The sequence below is a fragment of the Chiloscyllium punctatum genome, chromosome 30, assembly GCF_047496795.1.
Source record: "Chiloscyllium punctatum isolate Juve2018m chromosome 30, sChiPun1.3, whole genome shotgun sequence".
NCBI classification, from domain to species: Eukaryota; Metazoa; Chordata; class Chondrichthyes; order Orectolobiformes; family Hemiscylliidae; genus Chiloscyllium; species Chiloscyllium punctatum.
Genome location: NC_092768.1, coordinates 46,414,690 through 46,436,610, shown reverse-complemented (window position 1 = coordinate 46,436,610; position 21,921 = coordinate 46,414,690). Strand labels below are relative to the sequence as shown.

Below are 21,921 nucleotides of genomic sequence, written 5' to 3'. Positions count from 1 at the left end.
CTTCTCCCTGTTGACCTTGTCCAGTTTGCTTTCGATTTTGAAAGCCTTTATCAAATCTCCTGTGAGCCTTCTTCTTTCGAAGGAAAACAATCCCAACTTCTTCAATCTATTCTCATAGCTGAAGTTTCTCATTCCTGGAATCAGCATCAGCAACTTGAGACAGTCAGTATGATTGTCAGGGAGGTATGGTCTGGCTAACCACTGAAATCATGAAAAGGTTGCTATCAGTCATTTGACCACCTGATGACAACTCTTATCACACAGGAAGACCCATTGCCAGTTTTGTGAGTTTACTTGTAGCAGCTCTGTGTACATATAGATGTGAACATTTATTCAATAAAGAAGCTTGATTACTCCACACGTTTGTTCTGCAGCAGAGGAGGTGTCTACTGCTTCTTCAGTCATTTTACAACATGGCTGTGTTCCATAAATGGTGGTTAGATGTTAGTGGAGGGGGTGGGCAGGGGGAGCCCCAAAGTCTGAGGAAATCTTTGTATGGCCCTGACGACAACTTTAATTCATGTTAATGGAATCATTGATCTGCAGTTGGAGTTGAACCAATAAGCTTGCTCTCTGAGTCAGATGGTTGCGAGTTCAATCTCACTCCAGGAGTGGAGCACAGATAATCTGTCTGACATTCCATTGCAATACTGAGGTGTGGAAGAGATTACAGAGGTAGGGAGGGGTGAGGCCCATGCAGGGATTTGAAAACAAGCTCAAACACCTCACTAAAACAAACATGAGCTTTCCCAGGAAGAGTGGGTAATGCCTCAAGTTTTATTCCTGACCCGCTATTAGAACTGTGTCTAAACAATAGAATTTTCCTGAGTGAATGAAAGCAGAATGGTCCATCAGCAGCACTGATTGAAGACAATCCCTTAAGATGTCCATTCCAGCTGACACCAGGAACTTCCACAGATTCAGGAACCCAGACACAAAGACAACTCTGACACCTACATTGAGAGGGTTTTACAACCAAATAAAATCAACAAATTCAACTTTAGAAGAGCTGGAGGGATTTTTTAAGCTAAAGGAAAGCAGCCATAGCTTTGGGATTTTTGCAGTCCTTTGATGAAGATACGTATAGACTTATGCCAGTCAACAGGAAAGGACAATATAAAACTAGATTGCCTTAGAGTAAAGAGTCAGTATTAATCCCAGAATGAAGAATTGGGATAAAAGTCTTAAGAGGTTATTTGAAGCTGACTATGTTTAAGCTCAGGTTCTTAAATAGCTCCAGGAAGAAGCTTTATACAGTTCCAGTTGTTAAATTAAAGTCACAAGTGGCTTAAACCTATCAAGGTGTTCAAGACAAGGACTGTGATGTTAGAACTGTACAAGTGGAATTGTTGTGTACTGGACTAGGTGTTTATTTTGGGATTAATGGAATTATACCTTTCCTGTACATTTTTTAAAATCTTTGAATTTGTATTCTAAGTGGATAGTTTGGTTCATTTTGTTTTCTATTTTGTTAATAAGCTTTTTTATCATTAAAGAAAACTGTAGCATTGTGTGCTTATCTTTCAGCAACAGATCACTGAAACCAAAACTAATCAAAATTTTATCTATCAATCTCAGTTTCAGTCTTGGACAGTAATAACATTAATTGGGATCACAACAATTAAAGTAATCACTTTAAACTGTCCACGGAATTCTACAGTTTGCTAATGAACTTTTTAAGTTGATTGGACAACGAGGGAATGACAATTTTGTGTGCATTGTATGTGGTAAGTTCATATTTATTACAGGTTGAAATAGCCTACATGGTACAGATGAAACCCCATCAACTAGTGGCATATTTGCACTTTCTCCTGATGGAGGGGTGCTCCTGTGAATACTTAATTCATGGTTCATATATTTAGGAGTACAATTTTTAGTTTTAGGATTATAACTTTTTGACTGTCAATTATATAGTTCAGATTTGAAGGGAAAGAGCTGTATCTATAGGACAAAACACATATATTTTAAAATGCCTGATTCGGCACAGTTCTACTGTTGTATGGTGGTGCAAATATCTGAAGATGTATTTTGACAACACTTCCAAGGCAGAAGAAGAAAGACCCTGCTTGTGCTGTCGGCTTTCTTTTCAATGAACCGGATTTTAATTTTATTTTTAGACGTTAGGGATCTTAGGCCTTTGAGAGATAAGAAACTTTCACTATCTTCACTGCTTTGTGTTTAGCATGTTTAACATTTACTTCTGGAATTTGACTTCATTCACAAACACTAGTTATTCATACCTTATTATGACAGGTACAAATAAGAACACATTATTGTAAATTAAGAATGTGGAATTTGCATATTTGAATCCAAAGAATTTAAGATCTCAAGATGCTCAAACCTTTGCACTATGCCCAAGCTATGCCTTCTTTTAAAGGTAGCCCATGTTGTTGCTAATCTTTGATTCCAGCCTATTCAACATAGATCCATTCTTATTGCACATTGGGAGTAACTTAATTCATCTTACTGTAGAATGTTCTTTATCCCTTTCCATAGCCATCATGAAACTTGAGATACAAATGTTATCTTATAGATATATAATCTATTGGTCCACCTCATTCCCAAGAATGCTGCCTCTTCCCCAATTAGACTGAAAAAAGTTGTAGAAAATATTGCAGAAGAAAGTATTTCGAGGACTTCTTTCACATCTCTGCACTTTACACTACTATCATCCCAGTCTAGATCCCCATTCTAACTACTCAATAATTTTACTGCAAAGTTGTTCCTCCACAGCCTTGTTCCTCCACTAGTTCGTGGTCTATAGATTACACCAAGCAAAGTTATTGCAACTTTTTTTTCTATATATTAGCTCTAGTCAAATAGAATGTGTCCTCTTGATATATCCTCTGTCTCTCCAGTCCAGCAAAATTCTCGTTACTTCGTACTATCAGTAAGGTGGAAATAATTAAAATATTTGAAGTATTTAAAATGCAGTCCTGTCACAGAGCCAGGTCTCCATTATGGATAAAATATTGCAGTTTGTCATTATCATCATTTTATTCATTGTGATGTGGCAGTGGTTGCCCATCCACATCTACCCTTATGAAGGTTGTGGTGAGTTGCCTTCCTGAATCGTTGTCATCTTTTTGGAAAAGGGACACCTACTCTGCAGCGCTCCTAGACATTGACCCAAAGACAGTGAAGGAACAGTGATATATTTCCAAGTCGGGATAGTAGGTAGCTTGGAAGTGAACTTGCAGATTCTGGTCATAAAGCCATAGAGATGTACAGCATGGAAACAGGTCCTCCAATCCAACTCGTCCATGCTGCCCAGATATCCTAAATTAATCTAGTCCTATTTGCCAACATTTAGCCCATATCCCTCTGAATCCTTCCTATTCATATACCCATCCAGATACTTCTTAAATGTAGCATTTGTACCAGCCCCCACCACTTTGTCTGGCAGCTCATTCCATACACACACACACCATCCTCTGCATGAAGGTCCTTTTTCAATCTGTCCCCTCTCACCTTAAACCCATACTGGGGAAACAAACCTTAGCTATTCACCCTATCTATGCCCCTCATGATTTTATAGGCCTCTAGAAAGCCACCCTTCAGCCTCTGATGCTTCATGGAAAATAGCCACAATCTATTCAGCCTCTGCCTATAGCTTAAATCCTCCAACCCTGGCAACACCCTTGTATATCTTTCTGAATCCTTTCAAATTTAACAACATCTTTCCAAAGCAGGAAGACCAGAATTGAATGCAGTATTCCAAACATGGCCTAACCAATATCCTGTACAGCTGCAACATGACCTCCCAACTCCTATACTCAAGTCAACTGTCAATCTGCAACAACTCATTTTGTTCATCTAAAATAACTCAGGAAGCACAGCTGGAAAGGAACATTGTTTATGGTTGCACACCACTACTTGTTGCATACATAAGCTAGACCTAGCTAGAACATATAGTTCTGCAGACCCACCCCTGAGTCTGCAGGTGATGGGTTTCAACTGAACAGGCCATTGCCTGTCAATGCCCAGAATGAGGAACCTGGACAGGTCACTGGTTGCTTGCTGTTTTGAGTCAAAAAGTGCACTTTTATTTTTGTACTGTTGAAGCCACATGGTGGAGAATTCATGGTTTCTTTTTGAACACCTACATCACTCCAGGTTTGTCACTTAACAGATCTCTGCTTGCAAATCATAGCTCATCCAAGCAGCTCTCAGCTGTTGGATCTCAGTTTTCCTAGGGATTTGGCAGATTAGAATGAATCTTCATGCAATTAGGGAAGAGATATCTAGTCTCTTTTGCTTTCTCTCCCCCGCTGCTGCCCCCCCCACCCCATGTTATCTTTTGATGCTATTGCTAAAGACACTTCACTTATATGACAGCACGGGAACATAACAAGGAGCAGGAATTAACAAATTCAACTTCTTGAGCCTGCTACACCACTTAATATGGCCATGGCTGATCTCATCTTGGCCTCAACTCCACTTTCCTGCTCACTTTCTGTAACTCTTCCGCCCACTGATTTAAAAATTAGTCTATTTCTTCAAATTTATTCAATGTCCTGGCATTTACCGCACTCAAGGGTAATGAATTCCATCATTTCACAAAAAGATCATTGATGGAAGTAATTCCTTCTCACCACTCTTTCAAATCTGATATCTCTGATCCTCAATTTTATTTCATTCTCTCACTGGATGTCAGCATTGCTGGCTGGCCAGCATTTATCGCCCATCAGCATTATTACTCATCTCCAGTTGCCCTTGAAAAGGTGTTGGGTAAGCTGCCATCTTGAACTGCTGCAGTTCATGTGCTGGAGATAACCACACAATGCCCTGAGAGTGGTATTCAAGGATTTTGACCCAGTAACAGTGAAGGAATGACAATAAATTTCCAAGTCAAGATGATCAGTGCTTGGAAGAGAACTTGAAGGTGGTTGGAGTTCTCATGCATTGGCTGTTCTTTTCCTTCTGGATAGAAGTGATCATGGGTTTGGAAGTTCCTGTCTAAGGATATTGGGCAAATTTCTGCAGTGCATCTTCTGTAGATAGCTCACCCTGCTGCTACTCAGTACTGGGGGTGGTCGGACTGGCTGCTTATGGCTGTAGTGCCAATCAAGTGTGCAACTTTCTCCTGAGTGGTGTCTAGCTTCTTGAGTGTTGTCGGAGCTGTACACAACCAGACAAGTGGGGAGTATTCCATCACTTCTTGACTTGTAGAGAGTGGACAGGCTTTGGGGAGTTACTTGCCTATTCTAGCTTCTGACCTGCTCTTGTAGCCATTATCTTTATATGGTGAGTCCAGGTCAGTTCCAGTCAATGGTAATCGGAAGGATGTTGATCATGAGGAATGAGTGATGGTAACGCCATTGAATGTGAAAGAGTGGTGGTTAGACTGGCTGTTACGAGAGATGGTAATTAGCTGGCATTTGTGCGGAACGAATGTTACTTATCACTTGTCAGCCCATGTCACATAGTGAGAAACACAGTCTTAGAGGAAGATGGACCATGTAGGTACAGGCCGGTGGATGTTTCTATGGGCCGAAGAGTATGGTCCTCTTGCGTACTGCTCTTTGCTTATTTAACAAGAAGCAGCCTGGATATCAACGCTGCCACCTACTGGACACACACAAGTAAAATCTGTTCTTAGGCTGCAAGCCAGGGGAGAGCACGAAAGCAGTCCCCCACTACCACAAATGTTGCAGTTGAGTATCCCGCATTTGAGGACATCGCAGGCATCAGCACACCCGAAGTGCAATGGGATAGCATCGTCCTGGGAGAACTTTTTTTTAATTCAAAAAATATACTTTATTGATAAAAATATTTTGATGATCTGTACAATTGGTCATGCCATATATACGTACACATTCCATTTCTTTGCGTACAGAGATCAAGTAATCATTCATATATACAGGTCTGTACGTTTACTGTGCTATATTTAGCTGAGGTGTCAGCAGAGCCCAAATTACTGCGTGGGCCCCCTGTTCTTCTTCGGCAGGCACATGTTACACGGTGGTCTTGCCCCACCGCGCCTTGGCGGCAGCTGTCCCAAGCTTCAGTGCGTCCCTCAACACGTAGTCCTGGACCTTGGAATGTGCCAGTCCACAGCAATCAGTCAGGGTCAACTCCTTCAGCTGGAAGATCAACAGGTTTCGGACCGCCCAGAGAGAGTCCTTCACCGAGTTGATGATCCTCCAGGCACAGTTGATGTTCGTCTCGGTGTGCGTCCCGGGGAACAGACGGTAGAGCTGCTCGGGAGGAACCTCGACAAACACCATTGCATTCCTCTCCAGCCTTTCTCTGCATAGGCAGGAGATGTGTGACAGTCTTGTCCCCCCCGCAGCTGCTTCGAGGGCAGCGTGCGGTGTGACAGAGAGTCTGGGCGTGCATAAAGGATCTCACAGACAGAGCCCATCTCACACCAGCCAAGACATGTCTTGGTGCTTGTTGGAAAGTTCTGGCGATGAGGCATTCTGCCAAATGACTTTGACAGTCTGCTCAGGGAACCACTCGATCGGATCCGCCCTCTCCTTTTCCCAAAGGGTCTCAAGGACATTACGTGCTGACCACTTCCTGATGGACTTGTGGTCAAAGGTGTTTTTCTTCACATTTTTTTTCCCAAAAATATACTATATTCATAAAATAATTTGATGGTCTGTACAGTTGGTCATGCCATACATATGTAAACATTTGCATATCAGAGATCAGAAAAATTTATCATTTGTATATACAGGTCTGTCCGTTTATCAATCATATATTGAACTTTGGCGTCAACACAGCCCAAAAGACTGCATGGGCCCCCTGTTCTTCTTAGGCAGGCAGATGTTACACGGTGGTCTTTACCCACCGCGTCTTGGCGGCAGCTGCCCCAAGCTTCAGCGCGTCCCTCAACACGTAGTCCTGGACCTTGGAATGTGCCAGTCTGCAACACTCAGTCGGGGTCAGCTCCTTCAGCTGGAAGATCAACAGGTTTCGGACGGCCCAGAAAGCGTCCTTAACTGAGTTAATGATCCTCCAGGCACAGTTGATGTTCGTCTTGGTGTGCGTCCTGGAGAACCGATCGTAGAGCACGGAGTCCCGCATCACGGCGCTGCTCGGGACGAACCTCGACAAACACCACTGCATTCCTCTCCAGATTTCCTCTGCATAGGCACATTCCAGAAGGAGGTGTGTGACAGTCTCATCCCCCCTGCAGCCACTTCGAGGGCAGCGTGTGGTGCGGCAGAGAGTCCGGGCGTGCATAAAGGATCTCACAGGCAGAGCCCTTCTCACCACCAGCCAAGCCATGTCTTGGTGCTTGTTGGAAAGTTCTGGCTATGAGGTATTCTGCCAAATGGCTTTGACAGACTGCTCAGGGAACTGCTCGATAGGATCTGCCGAAGGGTCTCAAGGACACTACGTGCTGACCACTTCCTGATGGACTTGTGGTCAAAGGTGTTTTTCTTCATATACTTCTCCACGACGGACAGGTGATACAGAACATTCCAACTACTCTGAGCGTTCCACGGCAACGAGGCCAGGCCCATCCTTTGCAACACCGGGGACAGGTCGAACCTCAGTACGTAGTGACACTTGGTGTTTGCGTACCAGGGATCCACGCACAGCTTGATGCAGCCAGATACAAAGGTGGCAGGGTGAGGGTGAGGGTGGCATTGGGTGTATTTTTTCCCCTGTTGCCCAGATCTTTGTACAGCGACTCCCTTCGGACCCGGTCCATCTTTGACCTCCATATAAACTGGAAGATGGCCCGGGTGACTGCAGCGGCACAGGTTCTGGGAATAGGCCAGACCTGTGCCACGTATAATAGCAATGACAGTGCCTCACACCTGATGACCAGGTTTTTTCCTGCGATGGTGAGCAACCGTAGCTTCCATCTGCCCAGTTTCTGCCTCACTTTGCTGATATGCTCCTCCCAAGACTTGGCGCACGCCCCAGTGCCCCCTCCCGAACCAAATATCCAGCACCTTCAGGTGGTCAGTCCTTACGGTGAAGGGGATTGAGGATTGGTCAGCCCAGTTCCCAAAGAGCATGGCCTCGCTCTTGCCTTGGTTTACCTTGGCCCCCGAGGCCCGTTTGAACTGGTCACATATGCACATGAGTCTGCGCACGGACAGCGGATCCGAGCAGAAAACGGCGACGTCATCCATATACAGGGAGGCCTTAACCTGCAGGCCCCCGCTGCCAGGAATAGTCACCCCTCTCAGGCTCGCATCCTTCCTGATGGACTCGGCAAATGGCTCTATGCAGCACACAAACAAGGCAGGAGAGAGAGGGCAGCCCTGCCTGACTCCAGACCTGACTGGGAAGCTATCTGATTCCCACCCATTGATTGACAATGTTGGTGTAGACCAGTCTGATCCAATTGCAGATTCCTTCCCCAAAGCCCATTTTGGAGAGAACATCTCTCATATACCTGTGTGATATCCTGTCAAAGGCTTTCTCCTGGTCCAGGCTGATCAGGCAGGTGTCCAACCCTCTGTCCTGCACGTAGGCGATCGCATCCCTGAGGAGCGTGAGTCTCTCAGTGATCTTCCTGCCCGGCACAGCACAGGTTTGGTCCGGGTGGATCACCGACCACAGAGCAGACCTGACCTGGTTGGCGATGACCTTTGACAGAATTTTGTAATCCGCATTCAACAGTGAGATTGGTCTCCAATTTTTGAGTTCCTCCCTCTCCCCCTTCCGCTTGTAGATGAGGGTGATGATGCCTTTCCTCATGGATTCACTCATGGTACCTGCCCGAAACATACTGACTTGCACCTCCAGCAGGTCCTGGCCAATCAAGTCCCACAGAGCGGAATAGAGCTCAACCGGTAAGCCGTCGCTTCCGGGAGTTTTATTCTTTTCAAAGGACTCGAAGGCCTTGGTCAGCTCATCCAGAGATAGCGGTTGGTCCAGCCTCTTGCATGTTCTGTCATCTAAGACCTCCGTGATAGAGGACAGGAACGACTGGGAGGCCGCGCTGTCGGTTGGCTTCGTGTCATACAGACTGGCATAGAAGGATTTGCTGATCCTCATGACGTCAGCCTGAGATGACGTTATCGAGCCATCTTCTTCCTTCAGGCTGCTGAGCACGGAGCTCTCTTTGTGCACATTCTGGAAGAAGAAACGTGAGCACGTCTCGTCCTGCTCCACCGAGCGGACCCTGGACCGGAAGATTATCTTGGAGGCGTCCGAGGCAAAGAGCGAGGCTTGTTGGCCCTTCACCTTCTTGAGGTCCTCCGTGACATCCACTCCCATCGTCTGCAGCAGGAGCAGGTTCTGCATACTTTCCTGGAGCTGGGACAGTTTTCCACACCGCTCTCTCGCCTCCTGAACACCTTTGAGGATGAAGAACCTCTTGATGTTCCCTTTTACTGTTTCCCACCAGTCCGCTGGGGTCTCAAAGAGGGGCTTCACGGTTCTCCAACCTGCGTATTCCCTCTTGAGCTCCTCAATGTTTCCCGGGGTCAACAGCTTTGTGTTCAGCTTCCACGTTCCCTTCCCAGCCCGCTGCTCGTCCTGTAGGTGACAGTCGGCCAGCAGGAGGCAGTGGTCAGAGAAGAACACCGGCTTGACATCAGTGGATCTGACCGAGAGCGTTTGGGACACAAACAGATAATCTATCCTTGAGCGGATAGACCCGTCTGCCCGTGACCAGGTGTATCTACACTGCGCTCTGTCTGCAGGGGTGCTGAAGACGTCTGCTTGGCATCTTTTACCGTGTCCATCAGGGCTCTGGACGTGGCGTCCAGTTTACTGTCCCCCCCCGCCGGATCGTCCATCTGCATCAATGATACAGTTGAAGTCTCCGGCCAGAATGACTGTCCTGGACATAGCCAGCAACAGTGGAAGCTGCTGCAGGACGGCCAACCGTTCACTCTTACCCACTGGGGCGTACACATTAATAAGCCTCAGGGGAGCATTCCTGTACATGACATCAGTGACGAGGAGGCGCCCTACATCACCTCCTTAACTTCGGAGATGGTGAAGTTGCCTCCTCGCAACAGGATACCCAGTCCGGAGGCGCGGCTATCGTTGCTCCCTGACCAAACTGACGGTCCATGGGCCCATAAGCACGACCATTTCCTGTTCCTGCTGAGGTGCGGTATCATTGAAGTTGCTTTCATTAATTTAGAAACTTTATGACATCCCCATGCCTCGAATCGGAACATGGATAGAATCCTCCCTCGGTCCTCACCTTACACCCCACCAACCTTTGGATACCGCGCATAATGCTCCGCCATTTCTGGCACCGACAAACAAACCTCACCACCAGAGACATATTTCCCTCCCCACCCCTATCTGCTTTTCAGAGAGACCATTCCCTCCATGCCTCTCTTGTTAGGTCCATGCCTTCCACCAACCCACCCTCCATTCCCATCACCTTCCCCAACCACCGCAAGAAGTGCAAAACCTGCGCCCCACACCTCCCCCCTCACATCTATTCAAGGCCCCAAAGGATCCATCCACATCTGACAGAGATTTTCCTGCACCTCCACACATATCATTACTGTGTCCGTTGCTCTCGATGTGGTCTTCTCTGAATTGGGGAGACAGGACGCTAACGTGCAGAACATTTCAGAGAATATCCCTGGGACACACGCACTAAACAACCCCACTGCTTGTGGCCCAACACTTTAACTCCCCATCTCACACCGCCAAGGACATGCAAGTCCTGGGCCTCCTCCACTGCCAAACTCAAGCCACCCGACACCTGGAGGAAGAACGCCTCATCTTCAACCTCTGGACCCTTCAACCACACAGGATCAACGTGGATTTTACCAGTTTCTTAATTTCACTTCCCCCCCCCCCCCACCTTATCCCAGAACTAACTTTCCAATTTGGCACCAGCCTCTTGAACTGTCCTACCTGTCCATCTTCCTTCCTTCCCCCCCCCCCCAATCTACTCCATCCTCCTCTCAAACCTGTCACCTTCACCCCCACCTTCATCTACCTATCGCATTCCTAGCTACCTTTCCCCCAGCCCCACCCGTCTCCCATTTATCTCTCATCCCCTTAGACCACCCCCTCATTCCTGATGAAGAGCTTATGCTTAAAATGTCGACTCTTCTGCTTCCCTTCGATGCTGCATGCCCGGCTGTGCTTTTCCACACACTTCGACTCAGGATTTTGAAAACCTGATAGAGATGTCGTCAATGGGATAATTTTGGAATAATATTCTTTTCCAAATCAAGTTCTCCATGGGATGTCATAAAGTTTCTAAGTTAATGAAAGCAATTGTTTTGCTGATAGCTACAACTTAACCACAAAACCCTAAATGGCAGCAAGTTTTTTATAAATCAGTACAGAAGTTGGAGAAAGACATGGCAATAAACAAAACACAACTGCACTGGAAGGGAAATAAGGATGATTTGATCCTGTCATAAAGCAGGAAGTGTGAAGGAAGAATGCTGGAAGTTAAAATCTAAAACAGAGATGTTGGTGACTGTGCCTAGTCGCTCTCCAGAAATTGCTGTGTACCAGTTGGAGGATCTGCTGACCATTCAGTAAAAGGCTGGATATCTTCAGTGGATATAACTCAAATCACAAATGATTGAGATTTTATATTTGAGATTAAAGGAACACCACTTCTCTCTGATAAAGGCCACAAATAGCCCTTGGGAATAGAGGGTCAGTTCAAAGCTTGGCATTAGCAAAACATGTGAATTTTTATCCAGAGAATGGTCTAAAGAATAAAGTATTAATACAAGGCATTCATGGAAACTGTTTACCTGTTTTATTCAGTTGGTCTGTTATTCTTGGAGTGCTGTTTGCATTGTTTTATTAATTGGGTCAATCTTATTGTAGTAAATGAACTTTCCATCTCCTGAGATGGGAGACACATGAATTGAAATTGACAATGTACACAAAGAACCTGGGATTAATTGTAGTTCTGTTGCTGGAAGAACTGTTTCTGCTAAAGGTGAGTTCGGAGAGACCAAAGTTCATATACAGACAGGTGAGGGACAGTAACACCTCAGACTGTCTACAAGGAGTTAAAAGTCAATTGCAAACAAACTGACTCTATCCACTTTGAATATGACTGCAGCCTCGACATCATGGAAACCAGATCAGACACAGCAACAGAAATCCACATTCATGAGCAAAGGAAGACAACAGTTTGAAGCAGAAGGATGTGTTTGTGGCGAATGCTGTTATTTTGGAGCAGAGAGGGCAAATTCAAGTTTCAGAAAACAAACAGGGGCTTCAGAAGGAAAATTCTCATGCAGTGTTTAAACCTGGAAAGACAGTAGTTGTTTGTTTGATTGAAACCTTTCTCAATGATCCGATCCTCAAAGGTTCTATATCCATGAAAGGTGAACGAAAATCAAAAGGCAAAAATCCACAAACACGATGATCCAAAAATGGAGTTAGCAATTCAACAGCCTAATGAAAAGTTAAATTCCACTTTTTGAAAGGAGTAAAGGAATAACAAGTCCAGAAAGTATGACGGAGAATTTCCTCTGAATCCACCGGTTACAGCTTTGGTTTCCGGAAACCAGAGGAACTATCGGAGAAGGACAGAATTATTCTAGACCCATTTTCCCAGATCAAAATAGACCGTCCTTTAACCAAGGAAATGGAAACAAAGTGGATTTTAATCATTAGTAAGGAACAACGAGCTTCAAAACCATTTCTCTGCCATTTGAAAGGAAGAACTTTAATAGTTGAGGTCATAGCATCACGGAATAGTTGCAATGCAGATGACACTAAACTTGGAAGAATTGTAAACTGTATCAAATACCTTCTGGAAATCATGTCCTGAAGTGTTACCCTCATCAGAACTTTTTGTTACCTCTTCCAAACACCAACAAATTAGTTAAACTAGATTTCCGTGAGAAGTCAATACTGACAGTTCCTAATCAACCCACCTTATTGCATATAATTACTGAGACTGTCCTGAATAATTGTTTCCAAATGTTTCCCCACTATTGAAGTTAAACTAACTGGCCTGGAAATGCCGAGACTAGGCTTACAACCTTTCTTGATCAACAATGTAATATTTCCAATGCTCCAGTCTCCTGGCTCCTTGCCAGGAGTACAGAGTACGGGGAAGACTTAAATATATGCCAGTGCCATCTGAGATTCAATGACTGTGGTGATGTGATCAGCAAACTTGTAAATGGCATTAATCTGGTATTTGGCGATGGATATACAGTGAGTACAGTAGGGGACTGAGTACGCACCCCTGGGGGGGGCTCCAGTGTTGAGTGTTAGTGAAGATGAAATATTGTCCCCAGTCTTCACTGATTGTGGCCTGTGGGTCAGGAAAGTGAGGATCCAGTTGTAGAGAGTGGGGCTCAGTCTGAGATCACTCAGTTTAGTAATCAGCCTCAAGTGAATAATAGTGTTGAAGGCTGAACTGTAGTCAATGAGTAGGATTCTTAGGTAGCTGTTCTTGGTGTCAAGATGATCCAGGGAGGAATGAAGGGCAAGTGATATGGCATCTGACGTGGATCTGTCGGTCCGATAGGCAAATTAGAGTGGGTCAAAGAGTAGTGGGGAGGCTGGAGTTGATGAATGCAATGACCAGCTTTTCAAAGCACTTCCTGACCACCAAAGTGAGGGCCACAGGGCAGTAGTCATTGAGACATGCTGCACGAGCCTTCTTAGGCACAGGGATGATGTTGGCCCTCTTGAAACAGGCAGCGACAGTAGCCTGCTTCAGGGAGAGCTGGAAGATGTCCGAGAAGACATCTGCCGGTTGATCTGCGCATGCCCTGAGTGCACGGCCTGGTACTCCATCTGGACCCATCGCTCTCCTTGGATTCACACGAAGGAAACTGATCTGACCTCTGATGCAGTGACTGTTGGGATAGGTTCATTAGGACTTGTCGGAATAGGTGTTACCTCTCCACCGAAATTCTGCTCGAAGCGAGCATAGAAGGTGTTGAGACGATCTGGGAGGGATATGTCATCGTCTGCTATCTTGTCCCTTTTAAAGAAATGACAGGCTCTTTTGGGATTCTGAAAACAACATTGGCCAATTGAATGGCCTGTTGGGAAAACTGGATCACTGAAGGTGGATCAGGCCAGACCAACAGGTATACACACCTGTTACCCTGATTGATGATATGGAATAGGTTTTAGTAGGACAGTGGGAACTGCGGTATGAAGGCAGGAAGCTTGCAGCATTCACTTGGATCAAGTCAGACAGATATACAGGCCATTCAACTTGATTGATTGAATAGGTGTTGGCAGGACAATGCTGCAAGGTTTCGGGTGGAACAGTAGATCTGAATTTCAGTCGAACTGCAATTGAGACAGTTCGGCTCCAGGGTCCGCTCAGTCAATAGGGAAATTACAATATCCGACACTGTCTTTTGTAACAGTCTTCCCGAGGTAGAATGTCAATTAACATCAAGTAACTAATTTATGCTAATTCCATTCTTACATCAAACCGTTGCTGCCCAACAGCACTCAGAGGTGACCCAGATAAGTCGTTCAAAGCCCAGTCCTGATGAAGGGTTAGTCCCGAAACATTGACTTCTCCATCTCCTGAAGTTGCCTGGCTTGCTGTGTTCTTCCAGCCTCCTGTCAAATAAAGCAACTCCGATCAGACGGGTTCCCTCACACACTCCAGAAAGAACATTAGCACCAAGAATCAGAAACCTTGGGAGCAGGAGGAACAGCCTGATCTTCAGTTTGGGGTAGTATAAACCTCTTTATCACTCTCTGAAAATGCAATCTTGCACAAATAAGAGATGCCTTTTGTTTGTTGGTTGATTAGAGTAAAACTCCAATGTTTATTAGTCTCTTTGTTAAGCTTCTGTACCCTGCATTTGTGATAAAATATATGTATATATGATTGTCTCTCTTTCTCTCACTCCCCACTCTCTCGTCACCTTTTTCCTCTCCTCTTCCCCCCTTGCTACCCTTTTCCCTGTTTTCCATTTTGCCTCTGCTTCACCCATCCCCCATATATTTTGTCATATAGCACTGGCTTCAGCCTTGGCCATTCACAGCTCCTAATCTCCCAATAATCTCTCTATGCACTGTCATTATCACCTCTTTATTGCTACCTTTGCTTCATTAAGGATCAGAAAAGATTCAGATTATTTTGTTGAAAGAGAGGTGCAAAGCATTTACATCTGGGGTCATGGCAGCTATTTTACTTTTGTAATTTTGTATTATGAACATTTGTAAAGAGTGACTTTGTGACACTGAAAGGATGCTGAGTTTATACAGGAGCTACTCTACATCTTGGTGTCTTCTTTTAATGATGTTTGGAGAGCAAAGGTTAAATTATTCTTCTTGAAGCAATTTGACTCATGGTGGGAGAGGTTTGAGACAGACCCTGCTAAGACGGACAGTGCTGTAGAATGACAGCTCTCCTGTGTGAGCACTGTCATTTTATAACATCACCCCCAGCCCAGTGTTTATAACCACACCCCAGTCATTTTATAACAAGCCCCTCAGCCCAGTGTTCATATAACTCCCCTGGTCATTTTATAACAACAGACACAAACAGGTAATCTATCCTTGAGCGGATAGACCCGTCTGCCCATGATCAGGTGTATCTACGCTGCGCTCCGTCTGCAGGGGTGCTGAAGACGTCGCGCAGCTTGGCATCTTTTACCGTGTCCATCAGGGCTCTGGACGTGGCATCCAGTTTACTGTCCCCCCCCCCCCCCCCCCGCCAGATCGTCCATCTGCATCAATGATACAGTTGAAGTCTCCGGCCAGAATGACCGGCCTGGACATAGCCAGCAACAGTGGAAGCTGCTGCAAGACGGCCAATCGTTCGCTCTTACCCATTGGGGCGTACACATTAATCAGTCTCAGGGGAGCATTCCCGTACATGACGTCGGTGACGAGGAGGCGCCCTACACCACCTCCTTAACCTCGGAGATGGTGAAGTTGCCTCCTCGCAACAGGATATCCAGGCCGGAGGCGCGGCTACCGTTGCCCCCCGACCACACTGACGGCCCATGGGCCCACAAGCTCGACCATCTCCTGTAGCTGCTGAGGTGCGGTATCCCACCTCCTGCAGAAACAGGACGTCGGCTTTAACGTTGGCCAGGAAGGCCATCGTAGAAACACATCGCGTAGCCGATTTGATGCTACGCACATTGATGCTGGCAATTTTTAACCCCACTTAAACCCCAGTTTACGAGGTTAACATTGTCCATTTGCTGCTGGTCTTGCCCCTCTGGGGTAGCTGTGTGCATCCCGGTGGTGACGGCAAACTGCTGGACCCTCCCAGGGGTGAGGTAGCTGTCTGGCTCCACGCTGGAGCTATTTCCCCACTCTGGTGTCTTCGGGTCGGGCCCAGGGTCCGCACAGTCCAGTTGTCCACCTGACAACAGGGCTGTCACAGGACCGCTGCTCCCAGTTACCTCTCCTTTTACCTGGAGCAGGTGGTGAAGAATCAGTGGACAGAGCTGAATATAATCTGTCGAATAAATTGTTGAAAGAGGCATTTTGAGCAATAGTGGAATAGGCAGGCGGTAAATAGAGGGAAATGGAGCAAATGCGGGGGGACATTTGGTTATTTGAAGGGCTTGATCCTCTTATGAAAAAGCTTTGAACATAGCGGTTTATTGCAAGATGAAGTAAGAGGTGCAGCATATCTGTCGATTTGGGTGAAACTGAATTGGACATAGAAAACCGTATGACGCATAACTTGAAAGATCTGTTTTTTAACTTGTAAATCAGGGGAGAGCGCGAACGCAGTCCCCCACTACCACAAATTTTGCAGTCGAGTATCCCGCATTTGGGGACATCGCAGGCGTCAGCACACCCGAAGTGCAATGGGATAGCCTCGTCCTGGGAGAACCACCTTGGTGATCATGGTATCTCCCCTGCCAGGTAAGTATGCTTAATACTCTCACTCGCTCAAACCCAACAACCGCCCATACCTCTTACACTCATACTAACTGCATTTTCGAAAATCGAAAACTCACCTGCCTACGGTTCCCTGTCTGCAGAACAGCGGAATTTCTCACTTGGATCACTGAACATCCGGAAAGGCTCATGTTTCACTGAATACGACACTCACTGGGCGACGTGACAAGTTGCGCTAATTTGCATTTCATCCTTAAACGGAAATGCTCCGCCCCGCCCCCTTCACACTGTGTCCTCTTCCCCCCTCTGTGTTCCACCATGTAAATCAATCACTTCAGGAGACCTCACGGTTAAGATTAAAGGTGCCAGGAACAAGGAAATATTTCTCAACGCTGTTTGGATGTGACATTAAACTGAGAGCACCACCTTTGCTGGATGCACATTCCACGTTTTCAACACCCTCTGTTGTTTCGAAAAACAGTCGTCGGTGATTCAAATGTAAATATTATTTTCATATGTCTTTGATCTTACTTGCTTACTTATACTAATAATGAAACGTGTTTTACCATGACACGTGGTTATTATGGTTGAAGTACAAGATTAGATTCCCTACAGTGTGGAAACAGACCCTTCAGCCCAACAAGTCCACACAGACCCTTGGAAGAGGAATCCACCCAGAACCATGGATGAAAGCAAATTACTGCGGATGCTGGAATCTGAAACCAAAAGAGAAAATGCTGGAAAATCTCAGCATGTCTGGCAGCATCTGTAAGGAGAGAAAAGAGCTTTTTTTAATTTCAAAATATACTTTATTCATGTAAATAAATCTTTGGTACTTGTACAATTTTCCATGTCGTTCATAGTTATATACATTGCATGTCTTAACATTACAAAGAACAAATTGAATCAATCGAATTCACAGTTATCCCATTAACAGTTGCCTTTATTAACTATCCAGTCTCTTGGTATTTGGCTGTGGCTTCAGTGGAACCCACCTACTGAGTGGGTGCCGTGTTATACGAAAGCAAATGAAACTTCTTTAACCCCCAGTTTATGGGGTTACCATTGTCCATTTGACTGTCCTGTCTCTGGGGTGGCTGTCTACATCCCCATGGTGAGCACGAACTGCTGGACCTTCGCAGGGCTGAGGTAGCTATCCAGCTCCTCACTGGGGTCATTTACCCGCTCTGGTGTCATTGAGCCAAGGCAAGGGTCCTCACTGTCCAGTTCTGTGTCTGACAATGGGACTGTCAGAGGATCACAGCTCTCGGTTGCCTGTAGTTGTGAGGCAGTGGGTACCCCCTGGTTCTCACTGGGTGGAGGGTGGACTTCGGGGGGTCCGTTGTTTCCTGGTTGGGAAAAGAGCTGACGTTTAGAGTCTAACTGACCCTTTGTCAAAGCTTAAAAAAAAGGGAGAAATAGGGAGGTACTTATACTAGGCTAGGAGAGAGAAGGTGAGTCATGGCTCCAGAAGCAAAGGTAGCAATAAAGAGGTGATAATGACAGTGCATAGAGAGATTATTGGGAGATTAGGAGCTGTGAATGGCCAAGGCTGAAGCCAGTGCTATATGACAAAATATATGGGGGATGGGTGAAGCAGAGGCAAAATGGAAAACAGGGAAAAGGGTAGCAAGGGGGGAAGAGGAGAGGAAAAAGGTGACGAGAGAGTGGGGAGTGAGAGAAAGAGAGACAATCATATATACATATATTTTATCACAAATGCAGGGTACAGAAGCTTAACAAAGAGACTAATAAACATTGGAGTTTTACTCTAATCAACCAACAAACAAAAGGCATCTCTTATTTGTGCAAGATTGCATTTTCAGAGAGTGATAAAGAGGTTTATACTACCCCAAACTGAAGATCGGGCTGTTCCTCCTGCTCCCAAGGTTTCTGATTCTTGGTGCTAATGTTCTTTCTGGAGTGTGTGAGGGAACCCGTCTGATCGGAGTTGCTTTATTTGACAGGAGGCTGGAAGAACACAGCAAGCCAGGCAACTTCAGGAGATGGAGAAGTCAATGTTTCGGGACTAACCCTTCATCAGGACTGGGCTTTGAACGACTTATCTGGGTCACCTCTGAGTGCTGTTGGGCAGCAACGGTTTGATGTAAGAATGGAATTAGCATAAATTAGTTACTTGATGTTAATTGACATTCTACCTCGGGAAGACTGTTACAAAAGACAGTGTCGGATATTGTAATTTCCCTATTGACTGAGCGGACCCTGGAGCCGAACTGTCTCAATTGCAGTTCGACTGAAATTCAGATCTACTGTTCCACCCGAAACCTTGCAGCATTGTCCTGCCAACACCTATTCAATCAATCAAGTTGAATGGCCTGTATATCTGTCTGACTTGATCCAAGTGAATGCTGCAAGCTTCCTGCCTTCATACCGCAGTTCCCACTGTCCTACTAAAACCTATTCCATATCATCAATCAGGGTAACAGGTGTGTATACCTGTTGGTCTGGCCTGATCCACCTTCAGTGATCCAGTTTTCCCAACAGGCCATTCAATTGGCCAATGTTGTTTTCAGAATCCCAAAAGAGCCTGTCATTTCTTTAAAAGGGACAAGATAGCAGACGATGACATATCCCTCCCAGATCGTCTCAACACCTTCTATGCTCGCTTCGAGCAGAATTTCGGTGGAGAGGTAACACCTATTCCGACAAGTCCTAATGAACCTATCCCAACAGTCACTGCATCAGAGGTCAGATCAGTTTCCTTCGTGTGAATCCAAGGAGAGCGATGGGTCCAGATGGAGTACCAGGCCGTGCACTCAGGGCATGCGCAGATCAACCGGCAGATGTCTTCTCGGACATCTTCCAGCTCTCCCTGAAGCAGGCTACTGTCGCTGCCTGTTTCAAGAGGGCCAACATCATCCCTGTGCCTAAGAAGGCTCGTGCAGCATGTCTCAATGACTACTGCCCTGTGGCCCTCACTTTGGTGGTCAGGAAGTGCTTTGAAAAGCTGGTCATTGCATTCATCAACTCCAGCCTCCCCACTACTCTTTGACCCACTCTAATTTGCCTATCGGACCGACAGATCCACGTCAGATGCCATATCACTTGCCCTTCATTCCTCCCTGGATCATCTTGACACCAAGAACAGCTACCTAAGAATCCTACTCATTGACTACAGTTCAGCCTTCAACACTATTATTCACTTGAGGCTGATTACTAAACTGAGTGATCTCAGACTGAGCCCCACTCTCTACAACTGGATCCTCACTTTCCTGACCCACAGGCCACAATCAGTGAAGACTGGGGACAATATTTCATCTTCACTAACACTCAACACTGGAGCCCCCCCCAGGGGTGCGTACTCAGTCCCCTACTGTACTCACTGTATATCCATCGCCAAATACCAGATTAATGCCATTTACAAGTTTGCTGATCACATCACCACAGTCATTGAATCTCAGATGGCACTGGCATATATTTAAGTCTTCCCCGTACTCTGTACTCCTGGCAAGGAGCCAGGAGACTGGAGCATTGGAAATATTACATTGTTGATCAAGAAAGGTTGTAAGCCTAGTCTCGGCATTTCCAGGCCAGTTAGTTTAACTTCAATAGTGGGGAAACATTTGGAAACAATTATTCAGGACAGTCTCAGTAATTATATGCAATAAGGTGGGTTGATTAGGAACTGTCAGTATTGACTTCTCACGGAAATCTAGTTTAACTAATTTGTTGGTGTTTGGAAGAGGTAACAAAAAGTTCTGATGAGGGTAACACTTCAGGACATGATTTCCAGAAGGTATTTGATACAGTTTACAATTCTTCCAAGTTTAGTGTCATCTGCATTGCAACTATTCCGTGATGCTATGACCTCAACTATTAAAGTTCTTCCTTTCAAATGGCAGAGAAATGGTTTTGAAGCTCGTTGTTCCTTACTAATGATTAAAATCCACTTTGTTTCCATTTCCTTGGTTAAAGGACGGTCTATTTTGATCTGGGAAAATGGGTCTAGAATAATTCTGTCCTTCTCCGATAGTTCCTCTGGTTTCCGGAAACCAAAGCTGTAACCGGTGGATTCAGAGGAAATTCTCCGTCATACTTTCTGGACTTGTTATTCCTTTACTCCTTTCAAAAAGTGGAATTTAACTTTTCATTAGGCTGTTGAATTGCTAACTCCATTTTTGGATCATCGTGTTTGTGGATTTTTGCCTTTTGATTTTCGTTCACCTTTCATGGATATAGAACCTTTGAGGATCGGATCATTGAGAAAGGTTTCAATCAAACAAACAACTACTGTCTTTCCAGGTTTAAACACTGCATGAGAATTTTCCTTCTGAAGCCCCTGTTTGTTTTCTGAAACTTGAATTTGCCCTCTCTGCTCCAAAATAACAGCATTCGCCACAAACACATCCTTCTGCTTCAAACTGTTGTCTTCCTTTGCTCATGAATGTGGATTTCTGTTGCTGTGTCTGATCTGGTTTCCATGATGTCGAGGCTGCAGTCATATTCAAAGTGGATAGAGTCAGTTTGTTTGCAATTGACTTTTAACTCCTTGTAGACAGTCTGAGGTGTTACTGTCCCTCACCTGTCTGTATATGAACTTTGGTCTCTCCGAACTCACCTTTAGCAGAAACAGTTCTTCCAGCAACAGAACTACAATTAATCCCAGGTTCTTTGTGTACATTGTCAATTTCAATTCATGTGTCTCCCATCTCAGGAGATGGAAAGTTCATTTACTACAATAAGATTGACCCAATTAATAAAACAATGCAAACAGCACTCCAAGAATAACAGACCAACTGAATAAAACAGGTAAACAGTTTCCATGAATGCCTTGTATTAATACTTTATTCTTTAGACCATTCTCTGGATAAAAATTCACATGTTTTGCTAATGCCAAGCTTTGAACTGACCCTCTATTCCCAAGGGCTATTTGTGGCCTTTATCAGAGAGAAGTGGTGTTCCTTTAATCTCAAATATAAAATCTCAATCATTTGTGATTTGAGTTATATCCACTGAAGATATCCAGCCTTTTACTGAATGGTCAGCAGATCCTCCAACTGGTACACAGCAATTTCTGGAGAGCGACTAGGCACAGTCACCAACATCTCTGTTTTAGATTTTAACTTCCAGCATTCTTCCTTCACACTTCCTGCTTTATGACAGGATCAAATCATCCTTATTTCCCTTCCAGTGCAGTTGTGTTTTGTTTATTGCCATGTCTTTCTCCAACTTCTGTAC

At 45.2% G+C, this 21,921-nt stretch overlaps 1 protein-coding gene and 2 non-coding genes across 9 annotated transcripts in view; all 3 read right to left on the bottom strand.

The window, feature by feature from the left end:
• Positions 1-21,921, bottom strand: part of LOC140455646 (uncharacterized) — a 285,832-nt gene that overhangs the window by 64,342 nt on the left and 199,569 nt on the right. The gene's annotated exons all lie outside the window — the stretch shown is intronic.
• LOC140455864 (U1 spliceosomal RNA) lies at positions 5,612-5,774 on the bottom strand. Its single transcript, XR_011953086.1, has one exon. It is a non-coding gene; the product is annotated as a U1 spliceosomal RNA (small nuclear RNA).
• LOC140455767 (U1 spliceosomal RNA) lies at positions 16,591-16,754 on the bottom strand. The gene has a single exon (XR_011953022.1). It is a non-coding gene; the product is annotated as a U1 spliceosomal RNA (small nuclear RNA).